This window comes from Helicoverpa armigera, chromosome 2 (genome assembly GCF_030705265.1).
Source record: "Helicoverpa armigera isolate CAAS_96S chromosome 2, ASM3070526v1, whole genome shotgun sequence".
In the NCBI taxonomy this organism is placed as follows: Eukaryota; Metazoa; Arthropoda; class Insecta; order Lepidoptera; family Noctuidae; genus Helicoverpa; species Helicoverpa armigera.
Window position 1 is genome coordinate 14,706,664 of NC_087121.1, and position 18,578 is coordinate 14,725,241.

The 18,578-nt window shown below is 33.3% G+C and overlaps 1 protein-coding gene across 1 annotated transcript in view; it reads right to left on the minus strand.

The window, feature by feature from the left end:
* Nucleotides 1–16,974, minus strand: part of LOC135118541 (putative inorganic phosphate cotransporter) — a 35,915-nt gene extending 18,941 nt beyond the window's left edge. Inside the window, exon 1 of the mRNA XM_064040893.1 lies at nucleotides 16,833–16,974. The gene's annotated coding sequence lies outside the window, so the exon portion shown is untranslated. The remainder of the gene's footprint in view (nucleotides 1–16,832) is intronic.
* Nucleotides 16,975–18,578: the final 1,604 nt, after the last annotated feature.

The following is an 18,578-nucleotide window of genomic DNA, read 5'->3' on the forward strand; positions in this document are numbered from 1 at the left end:
GCTACATCCGGTTAGACTGGAAGCCGACCCCAACATAGTTGGGAAAAAGACTCGGAGCATGATGACGTGATTTTGCATCACAATGCAATCCTGTCACTTCAAATACGTTTCTAAGAAACCATTACTTATAAAACTTATATGACAAGTGCCATTTGTATGGTCAGCTACTTAATATAGTGTATGCAATATGATAGTTATCTGTGTCATTCTATTTTAAGATTTGTTTAAAGGAGCGCAAGGTTTACTTAGTGATTTCTAATAGTTTTATCGGTCAGTAGCTGCACTATCAATGCATTTAATCTGGGCTAAGAACAAATTAGCGGGCTTGTTATTATCTATCTGGTTTACCGTCTTATGAAACGAAAGCTGTTAAGAACGTTGTCTTATTGAGAATAATCAAAGTATCACAGTGTCGTTGGATCCTTTATATGCTGGGAAGAACCTTCAGCTGTCAGGTGATTTAACAATCTGTTATTGTGAAGATCTTGAGGAAAACAAGAATTATCCTCATGAATATTGTTGCAATTTTATTTTCCACGTAGATATGTTACATACTTAGTCTAACTTACGATACAATTATTTTTTGTCCTTTGATACACCCATTGATACAATCATGTTTACAATCAGGAACCATCAAGTTCAAACGATTTTTATTCTTAATATTTCACTATATACATTATTCACTTGGCTATTTATATATTCACTTGGATCTTTAATACATTCAGCTTTACAATATGGTTCTATATAAATATGGTGCTTTATAATAGAGGTAATGTTTATTCTCACAATATCGTAACGGTACAGTAACGTATAGGTTTTGACATTTACTTATTCACGATCCCCTTTCCTTAGCTAAGTCAACTTCAAAGTGCCTAAGGCAAGGATAGCCTAACGACATTAGTCATTTAGAGGGATAGTTAACGTAATCGACGACGCGTAACTATTTATATGTGTGTATGTGTGTGTGTGTGTTTCAACACCACAAAGTCTGTTTAATATGATGCTTGATGGTTTTTGATAGAATTGTAGATAAATTCAAATTTCGAACTAGGAAATTCGAAATTAGAAAAAAAAAAAAACCGGCCAAGTGCGAGTCGGACTCGTGCACGAAGGGTTCCGTAAATTACAGTTAAATCAACCTATCTCAAAAACTATAAGAGATACTTTGATCAAACCAAAAATCGTTGAAAGAGTTAATTAGCATGCATCACCTCTATTTTTTAGAATTTTATACCCCGTAGTTATAAAATAGAGGGGGACTTTTACGACTTTGAGAGCTGATATCTCAAAACCGTTCACTTTAAGAAAAATGTTTTTTAGAAAACTTTATATCATTTTAAAAGACCTTTCCATTGATACCCCACACGGGTATGTACATCGAAAAAAAAAATTTCATCCCTCAGTTACATGTATGGGGGGCCCCACCCCCAATTCTTTTTTTTACTATTTAGTGTCATATTTTTGTAGCGGTTCATACAACACATATTCCCATCAAATTTCATCACTGTAGTACTTATAGTTTCCGAGTAAATCGGCTGTGACAGACGGACAGACGGACAGACGGACAGACGGACATGACGAAACTATAAGGGTTCCGTTTTTGCCATTTTGGCTACGGAACCCTAAAAAGAAGTTTGTTTTGCATTTCGGTTGGATTGCATAATGTTGCCATGCTTCTAGCAAATTTTCTTATCCTTCAGTAGCATAATACTTTTAATACATTATAGTTGTTCGTAGACAATAGATCGCAATAAATTATAATGTTAAATTATATTTGTTCACTTGTATTGTTTCGGAACTTTGGTTATAAATTATTTCTTGCAAACTCGATTTTATTAAGTAATCACAAGTCGACATTTCTTTGTGTAAACAAAAAGTAAACATATTATTAAAATGAACTACTTCCTTCACTCATATTAATACATGTAGATAATGGTTTCGCTTCTTTTTGAAATCCCAATAAATAGGAAACCAGCATATAACCGTAAGAACAGCCTTGATGCTGCATTTCTACTGAAAACCCTTACCCAGATCTTGTTCTTCCACAAGCATTAGTATATCGCCTAATCCAGTTGCTCTAACAGATTTACCAACCAAAACACAAGAAGAAATTTTCCTATTGCTTCCATTCCATTAGATTACGGTTACAAACATAAGGCAGGGAGGAAACGTTAAGGAAATTACGCGTTACAACACAATGTTTCGCATGAATTTAACTAATGGTAATTAATAGACTCGCATTAAATAAGCTCACCCCTCTGATAGAACGCCATCATGGTTGTACAGAATCCAGGAGTCAACATACCCGAATCTGTCAAATTTTACCAATCGAATATCAACCTTCCGCTATTGTGATAAGGTTGAAAATCTATTGAAGACATTTGACAGATTGAAGCAAGTTTGTACAATGAAAATACAGGATTTTAGCTATGAATATGTATATGTTATATCGTTTTATTTGTATAGAACAAATGACTATTTTATCCTAATCTTACGCCCTGCATAATTTTCGCAAACGATAATGCTCTCAAGCATTAGCATTTTAAGTTTTTTTTCCTCTTAATCTATGTTAGTGACTTACTTTGACGTCTAAAATCATAAGTGCACTAATGACATAATATAAGGAGATATTGGAGAATTTAAAATAAAAAGTTAATTAAGTATTACAACGGCATAAAATGCGATAGTGCTATGCTCGAAGCAATTTGGGATAATTTTAAATTCATAACATAATGAAAAGGTTTCAATGACGGTGGGTCGTCATGGATTGTAGAGCTGTGGAATGCAAACCAACCTTTTTTGTCTAAATTACCTACAAGTCAAATAATGAACTTGCAATACTACATAGTCATCTTAACATTTATAAAAAAAAAAACCTACCTGACATAGTATTTCCCATTATTTCCTGAACACAATTCTCACGAAACCAGTTATGTTTATCTGATACGAATTATATAAATAATTGTCCTCACTTCATTCCAATTGACTGACGCAAACTGGATTTATCCGGATTGGTGTTTTTGTAACTTTACTTTCAATTTCATGACACACTCGCAAAACTCGGCTGGTGATGCAAAAACTGATAATGCTAAGTGTGCTGATACATTTAATATTGGTACAATCTTATGCACCGCGTTTTATTTTTTAACCTACCAACTAAGTTAGATAATAAATATTTGCCTTTCTTTTGCTCACCTGTAAAGCATTCTATGCAAATTAAAAGTCGATCATACACTGTAAATAATCATGACTGTCAAGACTAGGCTACCTATGGATTTATAAACTAAATCACTGCATAGTATAAAACAAAGTCGCTTATTCTGTCCCTTTGTACGCTTAAATCTTCAAAACTACGCAACCGATTTTCATGCGGTTTTTTTTTATCAAATAGAGTGTTCCAAGAGGAAGGTTTATAAGTATCATAACATTCATTAAATACTGGGGAAATACTGTTATTCCTTGCGAAGCCGGGGCGGGTAGTAAGTTATAAATTGAGAATTATATTTAGTTTAACCATTAATTTAAAAATACTATGCTAGCAGATCTAATGTTAGCTACTATAAGCAAACACAGCATCTTTGACTTTCCTTTTTGTACAAGAATAAAGTAAAAACACGTTTCATTCCAAATGTGACGTATTTGAATTACCAAAGCCTTTGTAATTTCTGCCTGCAACTGCAATTTTTATTTACACACGTCATAAATAAGTTTTGCTTAGCAATCGACTTTCAAGGTCAAAAAAAACTTTGTTTATAAATATTGCGTGATCACACAAGGTCAAATATATAAACTAGTTTTACGAAATGCACGAACATTTCTAAAAAAAAGGCAAAACGAAACTTGATCAATCTCTCGATGATGGAAAAATATTTTCGATTTAACACTCCAGTGGTTCCCCGATGCTGATATAACGAAACAGTTTTTGACGTAACTTCGAACATACGACATATCAAATACGCAAAAAAATACACTATTCAACAGTCTTGTGGGCATTTTCTCTCCCACAAATAGTTTCTATATCAATCTCTTAAATGTCACATAGGTGCAATGTCAGCAAATGTATGTATTTTGTGTCCATTCCATCAATATTAGAGTAAGTTTTTTTTTGGCGCGGTAAAACCGTGTCCTGAACTACTGAATACTTCTTTTGGCATGAAATTATATCCCGGGAACTATCTATCCATGTCCTTTACTACTATGACGTGGCTGATGGCATTAACATTTTAAAGAGAGGCTAAGAAGCGACCGGGGCTGCGGGTTGTTCGAAAGAGATACCGCGGCCCTGGTACATAAAAGGCCTATGACGGAACACGACGATTTTTAGTCAGTAAGAGTCTGACACTCCCTCACCGCTGCTAACCCACAGCGGGAGGGGTCATTTGATGATTTTTGACGTCGGAAAAAAAATGGGTAAGAAGGGAGGTTTTTAAGTAGGTTAACAGCGGGAAAAAGCTCATGTTTATATTAAGTAAATGTTAATATGCAATCATTTCTAATAGCTCTACTACATTGTGTTAATTTATGCATTAAACTCGCGGTTTGCTGCATAGAAGGTCGCGGCCTAAATGCACCTTAATTTATTTTTAACACAGTCTAATACTTGACTAGTATGTCGAGTGTGACATATGTCCTTGTTGCTATTAAACGATGTGTTAATTACTAATTAAATCAGACACAAACAAACAATTAATGGTAGATATTATCTGATTCTGCAAATTAATGTGAATGACCCAATTATACGAAATAATTCAGAAGTACAAAAGAAAATGTTGGCACAACTTAAGTTTCCTTCTCTGTATGAGAAGAAGTCTGTGCCCTGCAGAGGGACAATTAAATAAGCTGGTGAAGATGATCCAACTTAAATGAGTTGAAAACACAAAAGGTATAAAATAAAATCAGTGCCAAGGCGAATTCCCTAGTCTTCAATGTGTCAGAAGTTTTAACCAATACAATCAAACTTATTCAATTTTAATGGCCAACCTTAATGGCCAAGCTAAACAACAGCTTAATCATTAACGTATTAAATTGTTGTTGACACCACACATTAATATGTCTTACATGTGTTAATAATGTCATTGACACGTCAAAACAGTTAAGATCTCTCGGCCCTAAAGACAAGGTAACTGTCACTATCATAATATTTTGACCCTAAAATTAATCACAATAAGTTAGTGAATTTATCAGTCCAAGGTCAATATCGTGAGACCACAAGGTTGCTTCGTTGCTCAATCGTAACATTCATGGTCCAGCACTTGCACTTATAATAACCATAATTACAAGCTTGAGCATGAATTCCAAACAATGATTACGGTCGATCAAGGACTTTATTATCATTTGTTTGGGTTGATATCGAAATGGAAGTAAAGTAGTTGAAAGTTTTGTTCAAATATTATAGTGACGGTATGCATTTGGTAAATCTGCATTCTTTTTAAGATTACAGTAATAATGTTAGGATAGTTTTTAGGAACTACTGAACGCAATTACGGAACGGATTCAGTCAACAGTACCATACGAGTTAACATTTATCTAGGCTGCTTTGTTCCTAGAAGTACCTAGTACTTTCAGGACGCAGGTAAGACCGCGTGCAACACCAAGTGACAGCGTTATGACACGAAACGATGGGTCATTTACTTAAATTAAATTTTAACAATTAAGATTAGTTTCTTTTGTAAATCATGTTGACATGATCTATAACGATTACTCATTGCGTAGACATACATAATTGCAGGATAATAATATAATCAACGTCTTACTCTCGAAGCAATACTTCAAACTGATTGCTAAACCGTTTGTAGGCGTACCTATTAGCAATCAGTTAGCATTCTTCATCGCCCTTGCTGAGGGCATATTGTGCAAAGACCGACGCATCCATTGTTGTACCGTCTTAAGAAATGTTTAATTAGCGAATGTTAATACAAGGTTTTTTTTTGTTTAATCTTCATCCCAAATATTAAAACCTTTTTAAGTCCATTTCAACGCTCAATCCTTCTCCGTGTTAGAGGAGGCCTGTGCCCAGCAGTGGGACGATACGAAAGCTGTAACGAAGTCTATTTGTCATTTTGGACAAGTTCAAAGTCCTTTAACAGTTATGAACATGTAAAATCACAAGCGAATAAACTTCCAATCTTTTACATTCCATTCAGTTAATTGTTACTAAAAATGAAGTTATTTACACAATTTCAACCAAGCGGAGAATTTTCGTGCGGCATGGCAGTAATTAGGTACCTATACCATGAGAATCTGACATTATACGGCTCTGTGATAAAGCCAAATCGTGTGACCGCGCCTAAGCTATGAAAGGACTGACAAAATCTGACATTTGTTAAGTAAACCCTATAGTTATCTTAAGTGGTTTTATTATATGCCTAAATACCACTGTGGTTATGATAATTTGATAAGTCTTGGAGGCTAGGGACAGGCAGCAATGTCATAAAATGATAACACCTTTGATGCATGTCTCAACGTGTCTGTTATCAATTGACATTACCTCCAACAAGGAGAATTTATTGCTATTTTAAGAAGAGTTTGCTCTTTTCGTTCTAGGCTCAATAATTTTAAATACTCTGAAGAGGCACCGAGATATCTACTTACTAGCTGGTGCCCGCGACTTCGTCTGCGCAGGTTTAGTATTTCGAACAATATGTTTACAAATTGTAGCCTATGTGTTATTCTGATGTATAAGCTATATTATTATAAGGTTTCATTAAAATCCATTCAGTAGTTTTTGCGTGAAAGAGTAATGGTGCTCCCACATTGCCATTATAAAATGTTTGTAAACATTTTATAACACCAAAACATTTACTAACAAATGTTAACAATTGTTGCACTTTGTTAGAAACTGTTACATGTTATAAGTGCTCCTACATTGATTGAAAATGTTTAAACATTTTATAACATCTAGTATTGGCTCGCAGCGACCTGCGTACTCTAACCCCCACCGCACCGCACCGCCTATCCCGCCAATCATCACCCTTATAAAATGTTTACAAACAAAAGATAACACATGTTTTATTTTGTTATAATTTGTTTTGTTATAAAATGTTTACTAACATTACTAAACATTTTCTAACATGAAAATTTATTTGTGATTAAATGTTTGCTAACAAATGTTTACTAACGTTATTAAACATTTTCTAACGGCAATGTGGGAGCACCATTACAAACATCCATACATACAAACTTTCGCGTTTATAATATTAAGTAGGATTTACAAAAAGGATTAGACATAATCTTTAAAAGGCTACCTTCGTGGACGCATTGTTTTCCGTAAGCAATAAACCAATTTCAATATAAACATCCTTATAGACTGTTTCGGTCAATAACTTGCCAAGAATGCAATGCCAACAAGCTATCCAAAGTAAATGATTTAAGCTATTTTCGCCATTGATCAGGAACAACGTAAAAAAGCCTGCTAAACATCTTCTCATTGTTTTATTTGATGTATTAATTGCCAAGTACCTACTATTAATACACTCTGTAGGTACTAATGGTAACCAAGTTTATTGAGAATGTTACCAAAACCAAGTTATTGATTTGAATCAATGGAACCAAGTTATACTTAAGTACCTAATTGTAAAAATCTTGCCAGATTCTCAGAGGTATATCTTGAATTCTAATTTAATGGTTAAAACCTGTTTACATTCTGGGACCTAATTATTGACCAGTACAAGACTTAGTAATATGTACCAGTCAACGGAATGAACCTAACATTCAATGAATTGATTAAAATATACCTAAGCGTAGTACCAACATTTTAAGCAGTACATAAGTTAGTTTCACAATTTCTTAACTAAGTTACGTTAAACCATGGCTACTAAAGGCCTTGGTTATTCAGTAAATAAATATTTGCACTTAACACAGGTGTTGTAAAAATATGTTAACTTTAACTTTTAGTAAGCTGTATTTGTTTTTATAAATTGTTATGATGTTTGTCGATTATATTGAAATTCTCTTGTGGATTTTAAAATTATTCCGTTGCCAGGAAAGCCAGGTAAACTAGTTGAAGTATATGATAGCTGGTGCTTACTACCAATACTCTACTAAAGTCTGCACAGTGCAAACTAGACAGTTGTCCGACAGTTGGTGTCATGGTCCGTAAAATTATTCTTTTAAGAAAATCCTGAATACATTCAAAGTTTTTAGTCAGCCTAATACCCGCAAAAGTAAAGCTGAATTATACGACTAAAACTTGGGAGTGTGTGGCACTTTTCATATTTTCTTGAGTTTTGTGCATTATTATTTGCAGACCCTTTGAAAAATACGAAAGCAGTTCAAGGTGCAATTCTTCAACAGTAAACAACAACTTCTATTGACGAAATCAATCTAAGAGCCATTCAGCTACCTTATTTGCTATTATATAAGTCCAAGGTCAAGAGTATTGACCGACCCACAAACCTTACAGCATGGTACAGTCAACTTCAGGTCAGTGGTAACAGTTTTATAGGAAAATCGTACTTATTACTATGGAGTTAAGGTGCCTGACAGTTACCACTGATGTGCGGTCTACCGTACGACCGTGATCATGTTGCAATGCAGTTTTTTGCCAAAGCACTTATAATTTATACTCTATAGATACTAATATTATAAGGAGGTAATGTTTGTAAGTTTATGGCGTTGCAGAGGGTAATATACATAGATAAACTGAACCGATTTTTTAAATATAATCCGTTTAACTGTGGAGAGGAGTTTAGATAGGCAGTCGCTCCTTGTAAAGACTGGTACCTATTTCGGTTAGACTGGAAGCCCGCCCCTCCCAACATAGTTGGGAAAAGCCAGTTGGAAGCCGCATTATTTGTGAGTTTCATATGTTTTATTTATCCGAGTATGGGAAGTGCTTCCCACGGAACATGAATGAAACCACATGAAACAGCTAGTTATGAATACACCTTGTAATTAGTTAGCATCAACATCTTGTATCTTTCCGTGCACGCGACGTTTTGCATATAATAGTGACGTTACATGTCTATTTGCATTTGCATTTACATTCATGATTTTCTCACGTTTTACTATTAGTTTGGCACGTTTGACTAACTGACGGTTTTGATTGGTCTTCACTAATTAGAGCTATGAACGAAAATAATATTCTTTGAGCTATTTCGTCAGTCACGACACTATTAACTGCTGCTAATCACTACATTGTTATCAACCTATTTCGTGGTATTACTACTTTGTAAAGTCAAGTTTTCATTAAAAGAAGATATATGTATAAGATACCTGCGCTTTACAAGCAAGATTATAGCGATTTTATTTTCAATTTCTTAAAGTTGTTTCCTCGAATGACAGTTGAAAATGAAGTTTTACGTTTATAGCGGAATAGAACAAAGTGTAAATAAGTAGGGACCGATATTATAATAGTCTTAACTGCTTTTTCTCTTGAGTTTATTCCGAAATGAATTCGGTTTTAAATCGATTAATGTAGTGTACCAGATAAACTGCTCTGATCTTTGCACTCTACATTCACTTGAATTAACATACTGGCCATTCCTTAAAAGGCAAAGTTCTAAAACTATTGATTGAGTATCAATAAATATTTTGATAATGTGATATAATTACTCTTAGCTAGGTTTTATAGCTCAATATTGATATGACCTTGGTCTAAAATGCAAACTGATTCATTTGAAATGTCTATATTTCGAAAGATCCGCTTATATCGAGACTTCGAAGACCAATATCCGTCTCAATTTAACGATTTATGGAACCAAGATAAATTAATTATGATTAAGTGTATTACTTAGTTGTGCTGTTTAACTTAGAAATGAACCTTATTATGAGTTCCCAAAATAATAACTAGGTATAGCATATCATCAATATCTTGACTTGTCCATGAAAACCTGAGATTTTCCTCTTGACGGCAAAAATAAAGGCCAGTGATGTCATTGAATGGCGCTTCCTATTTTGTAAGGAAAGTCATATTGCTAACTTTATCGTCAACGGGAAATTATCACTCATTCATAAAGTATTGTATTTGAATAAGAACGGAAATATTGGCAGTTATTTTTTATAGTGTAGGTAAGGTACTTAGATTTATGCTTTGTTTGCTAGACAGAGTCTGTTTATGTACCTACATTGTCGTTTACATGAATGTAAAATTTTTCTAATTTTCATTTAATATTTTTTTATCTTTCATCATCCTCCGAGCCTTTTTCCCAAACTATGTTGGGGTCGGCTTCCAGTCTAACCGGATTCAGCTGAGTACCAGTGCTTTACAAGAAGCGACTGCCTATCTGACCTCCTCAACCTAGTTACCCGGGCAACCCGATACACCTTGGTTAGACTGGTGTCAGACTTACTGGCTTCTGACTACCCGTAACGACTGCCAAGGATGTTCAATGACAGCCGGGACCTACAGTTTAACGTGCCATCCGAAACACAGTCATTGGCGTCTAAGATATACTTAGAAAGTACATACAAACTTAGAAAAGTTGCATTGGTACTTGCCTGACCTGGAATCGAACCCGCGCCCTCATACTCGAGAGGTTGGTTCTTTGCCCACTAGGCTTAATCATATTTACATGTTAATAAAAAAATAAAATAAAGCAAGCGGATTATTTGTAGCCTGTAAAAGTAGCTAATCGTCAGAATGGTCGTATCATCAAACCTGTCATTTGATTTATTTTTCTTAAAATGAAAGTGTAAACTTACTTTGGTATTTTAAATACATATTTTTGACGTATGTATGAATGTAGTAAGAGAAAAGCCACGTATTTTCCTCATTTAGAGGCAGTTTTTGTGAGGTGAACTTTGTACACAAATGATAAAATGCACGTGTGATTCACTCATCCTTTTACTCTTATGGAGATGATAATCTATTCATATGAAGTATACATATTTTGACTATAGTGACAGATATCAAGATACGGATGATATTGGTTATCGGATACAGTTATCAAACTGTATCTGATAAGTACCTAAATCATGGAGGAAAATGTACCTTTTTTATGTCTTAGGTTAGTAACATTTCAAGATACGAATAATGTTGGTATGATTTCGTAATAAGTGTATGTCTTACAATGACGATCAGTAAATGATAAATATTTATCTTGCACAAAAATATATGATTTTAGGTAACCTACTCAGAAAAATGCCTGGATGTTAATTGATGCACCATGCCCGCATATGTACCTACCTACATTCGTCGCAATGACAACAGCTAGAGTATTCAAACCTTGCATCTATTTAACCTGTATAAATATCGGTCAGCTTTGTGAGACCTACCATAAAAAATACCGGCCAAATGAGAGTCGGACTCACGAAGGGTTCCGTACCATTATTTATAAAACCGCATCTACCTATAGCCGTTATCGAGGGTCCCGTTTTTTACCCTTTGGGTACGGAACAAATAGAAATAATTTTATGAATCCATATAAAAAAAAAATTGAATGATTAAGAAGTTGGGTGAAGTATTGGAAATTATGTAGCAAAAGATATTTTACAGAATCAAAAATAAAATTTAGTTGAAAATCAATTAAAAATAATAAGCCCGTAATTTAAGTAGACGCCACTATATTTTGGTAACATCTGTCATATTTCGCAAAAGTGGTTGCACTTGACCTCATCCGGGTGGCAATTTACAGTCCGAAGCCAAATCAATCAGCTATGGCATCTTTATGATAATTTACCGGTTTTTAATAATTCATATTGCAATTTTTAATTGTTTGATGATAACTCAAAAATTCAAAACGCTCAGTCTATAGAACTCTTTAATAGGTCTCACCTTTGTGATTCAGGCAGCAGTATAAGTACTGTATACCTATTAAACACATAGGAAGTGGTGAAGGGCGGGCGTTTTGGGGGCTGTCTTTTGTAGATTTGACGTTCAAAAAGTGCTGATTTTCAGTCTACTTTGAATAAATGACTTTTGATTTTGTTATTTACATCCAAAAAGTGATATTTCGATTTGTACAGGAAACAGTCATCATTCATCTAAATAACATGAGTTCAGTTTCAGTTTTTACACTGAACTCTAGAACGCGTTTTATTTATTTTATTTATTTATTTACAAATTTTTGTACACACACATAATAAAGAAAGATGACAGGAAAGAAAGAATTTACAAAGGTAATGCTTATTTCTAAAGAAATCTCTTCCAGCATACCTGCGAAAGGAAAAGGAATAAAAGAGCGTTATAAAATACTGGCGGCTATAAACTCATGTCTCGAGGGAACTATTTACCTCACGCGGATAAAATGGAGCCTATCTCCGTTCTCAGCCTTTAGACTACTTGTGTTAAAAAACATTTAAATAGCTTCACTAGATTTTGAGTAAAATCGCTAAAGACAGGCAAAGTTATGTACCAACTTTCGCGTTTATAGGTAATATGAGTGAGTACCTATAGGTGTACCTATGATATGTGCCAGATTGAAGCGACCTACGAATTAGTAATCACCCGGTATATGGAAATTCGCTCACTATCTAACACATGGCATTGAATACAAACATCATAATTTATGAGTGTGAACTAATTTATTTTCATATAAATTTGTGAAATGTGTGTGAATTAGTTTATTATTTTTATATAACTAACTCCTAAATATTTTAAATATAAAAAAGCTAATCCTTTGATTGTCTATTTTTGAGGTCCTTTTAAATGCCTATTGTTGAAATATTTCGCTTTAGAAAAAGGAATACGTAAACGAAAGAACTCCATTCATAGGTAAATTAATACGATGGCAAATTGTTGGAAACAAAAGTAAATACAACCCATGCATTTAATTTTGTATAAAATATGGTAAGGTGTGTATAGGTGTGAAAGACTTGACGTCATCTTTTCTTATTTACTTTGTAATAAGAATAGCGACAAAACCATTCATAATACCATATAAAATATTAGTTAAATACCATATAGAATATTAGTTCATATAATATGGAATATAAGTTGTCATATTCTTCATTACTTTAATTTATTTATAGTAATCTCGTTTGCACAAGTACTAAGTGAAGTAAATACACAATATTTACTATTCACAATATAATATCGTTTACATAAATATCATTTGGAATCCACGTGTAACAACTTATTAGAGAAGATTAATACATAAGTATATGAGATAAACTACGTACTTAATACCCTTTTTAGAAAATATAATCTATTAACAAATATTTCTTACTCTGTACCATATCAATTTGACATAAAGCAAGTACCTAAGTCCAACATCATGGTGACTTTGCAAACCATTGGGAAGAATAATCTTATTGTTAAGCTAAAACTTACGTGTATTTCTATATCACCATGCGGAACAAAAATAATAAAAAAATCATTGCCTCGAACAGACCACGGGACTACAGAGTCCCGGATTTTTGGAAGGTGAACGTGGACCGAAGCCAACACGCTGAAGCCCTTTTGAGACAACTTTAATGAAATGGTGACACAAAACCGGTCATTATCCCTTGTTAATTATGGATAACCAAACTTTTAGCAACTTTACTCCACTTTTATTAATAAGGGGATAGTGTAAGGAATAAACTATAGAATAAAATAAACAACATGATCCTTCAACCATATACTTTTAGATTACCAACATCCCAAAAAGTATGTAATCGGCCACTCGTGAAGCAAGATACGGACCATGTTGTTCGACATTTAAATGTTGCCAAATGCCGCTATTTAATTACCAGCTCCAGGCTTTACGGTTTATGGTTACCTACATACAACTACCAGGCCTTGTAAAGATAGAGGTTATCTATACTGCCTATGATTACCAAGTAATCGACGCTTAAGTGGATATTTACCACTCATTCAAACCTACTGAAAAATGGAACGGTGTCGACTTGCAATAGTACTCGATTGCAAATCGAATGCAATTTTTATTGGTTTTGATTTTAAAAGTAATTATGTTAAGAGAGTAAGTTCATATTGTGTCTGTTATAATTATCAACTACTTACGGGTTTTTTTTCAATAACTTCAAATCACTTATATGCAAGAAAGGAAATTCTGTTAAGTGCTTATTCATTTGGTTATAGAAAACGGAACTGCCCTATAAAATAAGGATTACGAACAGTTTCACTTCAAATGGACATCGTATAGATGGAAAACCTTCGTCTTCTAAAAATCCAGAGCTCTATTTTCTATAGCCTCGTGGTCTGCAAGACCTTGTTTTAAACATTTGATAGAGTACAGCGATCTCAATTGCTTTACACCGAGTCATAAAACCTAGGCTTAATTTCATAATAGCTTCAGTAACATAAACTTCAATTTCTCCTACGTGACCTTTCACAAAAAAATATTTGATCTATCAATCCTAGCACTACTTATCCACTTATCACAATTACAAATCAAATGTAAACACAGTTCATTATCAAGGTGAGACCACGACCCGGCCGGCCATCATGCGAGCTAGAATTTTCGTCATGAACCAATGATTTTCCTCACTGAGTTTTCCTCTATTGTAAAGGTTTGTTTGCTGTGTACTTCCTGACGGCTTGTGCTAATAGTGACGAGAAACTTAATGAGTTTGTAAATGAGGCGTGAAATGCTGACTGAGATTTATTTTGTTGTGTGTTTATGTTGTAGGAATATCTTCTTTTGTAACTCTTTGCTTTTAGTTGTAGTATTGTATCTACCTAAATACCTACCTATTCAAAGAAAATTACTTCGATAGTATTTTTACTGTGTACTTTAATTCGAAAATAACTTAAGGTTTTTCGATCTCTACAATAAAATACAATACATATTTCCTTAATACACAAATTTAATGTAAATTGCGAGATTTTTACTATTTTAACAATACACCAAAAAAAAACAATACACCGAACATTTATTTGTCTTTAATTTTGCTTTCATTTAATAGTTAATTGTTTGACGTTTAAACACTACCCCAAAAATTACGTGCAACATTTTCGTTACACCCAACTGTGGCTTTACAAAAGTCAAAGGCAGTGAAAGGCGGGTTAATCCTTCTAACCCTCAAAACCCCGGCCCAAAAGTAGATTAACAACTCGAGGTCAAATGAAAACTCGCGACACTAAAATCTTTGCCCCAACTTGAGGGTTAACCCTTTCTTAACAACCCCTGAAGCCTGACCTGAGACCCCAACCATTTTGTCGTTTAAGATTTAAATATTCTGCACCTAATATTGGAGTTACTTACTTTAGCTACCTTTGTAACCTCCGCACAAGAGAGAATTTATGTCAATCATTTTTCTTTATGAAATATAGTACCTACTAGTAGCTTCTGCCACCGGTTTCATCTACGTCATATGGGTATTACTTCATGAATCCAGATAAAGAAGCCCGTAGTGTTCCTCAATAAATAGGCTATTTAACACCGATATAATATTTTAAATCGGACTTGTAGTTTCTGAGACAAACTAACAAAGTTTTATAATGTAATTGTAAATGTAGAAGTATACTTAATTATAAAGTTTTTGTATTTTTCAAAAAAATATTATTACTTTATTTCACGCCTCCTTGCACATGGGCTTGGTTAATTAAGAAAGTATAATAATTATTTTGCTTTATATTTATTTCAAAACTTTTGTAACTCTTTTATAAGTGATAAAAATATCTTATCGTATTCCAAATGCAATATGGCTTGATTAATGGCAACATTACCACATTTGTAACAGCTAAGATGATTTCCAAAAAAACCTTAAACATATTACTCATTATTGCAGAACAATGAAGCTTAATATTGCTAAGCTTACCTTTATCATAATAAGTATTTAATCATAAAACAAATAAAAGAAAATGCTATCATTATCTTTAGATTCTCGTATTTATTTACTTAACACTTGTCTTTCATATCTTTTATGTTGTAAAGCCTGCTGAGTTTTACAGCAGAATCATAAAAGTGATTTTACATACATCAGTCTTGGTACATAAGAGTGTTGTTTTTATTTCTGGTTTCAATCTCATGATGAATCTCAAAATATGCGCACCTTTTTCAAATTATGCATGATAATTTCTATGTAGGCACGCTTTGTAAATGATGTATATATAAGACAAAATGGACCAAAGTAGCTATGTAGCAGTAGTATGTTTTGAAGGAATGTAGATTTAGTTTGTTAGGTAAGGTAACCCTACTTAAATGATGTATGAAGGTCAGAGCATAGCTGAGTTAAACCATAGGTTTCTTGCCAAGCTCAAATTAACAATATATATTTCAACCATCAATAATTTTAAAAGTATTCAATAGATTGTTTCAAAAATACTGAATTTATTATACGTACTAAATATCAAAATGTTAATGAATGCATACAGCTGATACAACAAGGTTAACATACGATTCTTTACATTCTCAACAACACCTTTCTTTATTTAGTCCGTATAATATTAATTTTTATATATTCCATATAATATACATAATATAATGTTACAATAGTAGGTATGCGTACAAAGCGAATATTTTGATGACGTACATTTCGAAATTTTAATTTAATTAAACGAAGTAAAGCCGGAAATTTTGCAATTTTGAAATGCTCGTTTATATGTATTTATGCATGCATGTGCATTTGAATTCTTAATGTACACGTTCATTTGGTTAATTATTTTATATTTTTTGAAGTTAGGTATAGATTAAGTAATTAAGAGTAAGATATAAATAATATCTATTTTGTTTATTTTTTCGTAATATATGCTTGTTTTTAAATGAATTGGGCGTAGTGAAAGTAAATAATTATTTTACTTCACAAAACTAACTTCTTAAGCAACTTAATAATTAGTTTATTTTTTATGACTTTACCTATTTTGCTGACAGAATTGTCATGGCAGATACAGTTCGATACCAAGTAATCACAAACTAATAAAAATTATATTCACATAGTGAAAAGATATGAAAATATATAATATTAAAAACTTAAATAAAAACAAATATAAATAAAAAAAAGACACTCACAGTAATCAGCTCAACAATCCAGTTTTCTAATTTAGTATCAGATGTTTTGTTTCCCATTCAATCGTAATATTTACTTAACACACGCACGTAATTTAAGGCAAGTTAAGTGACAGGCGAGCGATCGTGCGCCAGTTACTCGACTAGCGCGAGAATCGGCGCGAACGCAGCCTCGCTGTATCCCGCCATAGACCATGATAGTTGCTTGCGGGTGTCATGTAGGTAGAAAAGTGTATGTTTTATTTTTTTATCATTTTGTAATTTTAAAATAAGAATTTCAGAAGTCAGGGAGCCATTTTAAAATATATTTGTAATATCATTTTATTTTACATACCTAAAGTTTTTATTCACTTCAATGTGATACTGAATTTATGTAACAACTACTTATCAACTTTTTTTTCTCAATTTAATTTAAAAACTGTGCAATATGACAACAATATGTATATTGCAAATAAAATCTACACTATAAAAATCATATCCATTTAATTCATAAAAGTACACAAGACTTACAAATAAATAATAACGCGCAACTTGCAAGATATAATTTATGTCGTAGTCGCATCTGTAGAATAATCTTTGCTGCATTTAAATGTCCATTACCTTTATAATTATCTGTGCACGTGTTACTCCCGCATATTAATGCAGAACGCGATACAAAGTGCTCGAGTTATTTTACGAGACATATACTTTCGATTTTATGCTTCCTCGTTGAACAAGGGCAAGACAGAGATCGATTGTTCATAAGATTGATACATTTTTTTCTAGATCTGTAGTACTTTTTTTAATAATACACTTTTGGAGTAGCCCCTCTTTACTGGGAAAACAGTACTATTTTCGTTAGAAGATGGAAGAAAGGATCAAAACATTTCCAGTGACTGACAAAGAGCAGATGGTAGTAGTCGCTCTATGGCAAAAACGTCAACCCTGGAAGATATTCCAGAATGCTTCATTATTCATTTCATTATTTGTGAGCAAAGGTAATAAAAACCTAGTGGCTTATAGTAAAAAATCCAATAAGCAGTTACGTAGCTAACAATACCTTTTAGCAAGTAGTTTGGGCTAGATCTATGGATATCAGATTAGTTTATCACGCTGCACCCACGCTGCGCAGTTTCATAGTCACGAATAGTTCAGTGATACCAAGGTTACCCCTATCTCACTGAAAAGGGTAATAAACTCTGCCAAAATTTTTCTATGAGGATTATTTATCAATACACAATACTTATACATACGTTTCAAATCAAATTACGAGAAGCTAGAATTATTTATAAGGTTTACAAGTTTTTAAATTCGGTAACTACATAAGTTAGTACTCTTAAATACATTATAATAGTTACTTCATATCACTACACTATTTACCTACCATACCATATCTATAGCGATTTATTTTGAAAGTAATTACTCAAAAAAGCTAGAAACCTTTTCTAGTTTTACCAAACAAAACATCTTTCATCAAGTTTCAATAGATTATTTTCGCTAAGTTTTTCTTACTCATAAAACTTGATGACGGTCTCTAGGCCATACTTTAGATCAAACGGTCGTAACATACTTGCTGACCAACCCCAAGGTAGGTCCCAGAAAATAGCGCTTCGAGCCTCTAGAGTCCCTCTAGAGGCTCGAAGCGCTATTTTCTGGACAATGACATAAGTCTTTGACCTGAAATGACCTTGACCTTGAATTAGTTTCGTTCATACCTGTGCACCTGCATATCGAAAGTTTGTAATTGACTTCACACGGCTTCAGTCTCTG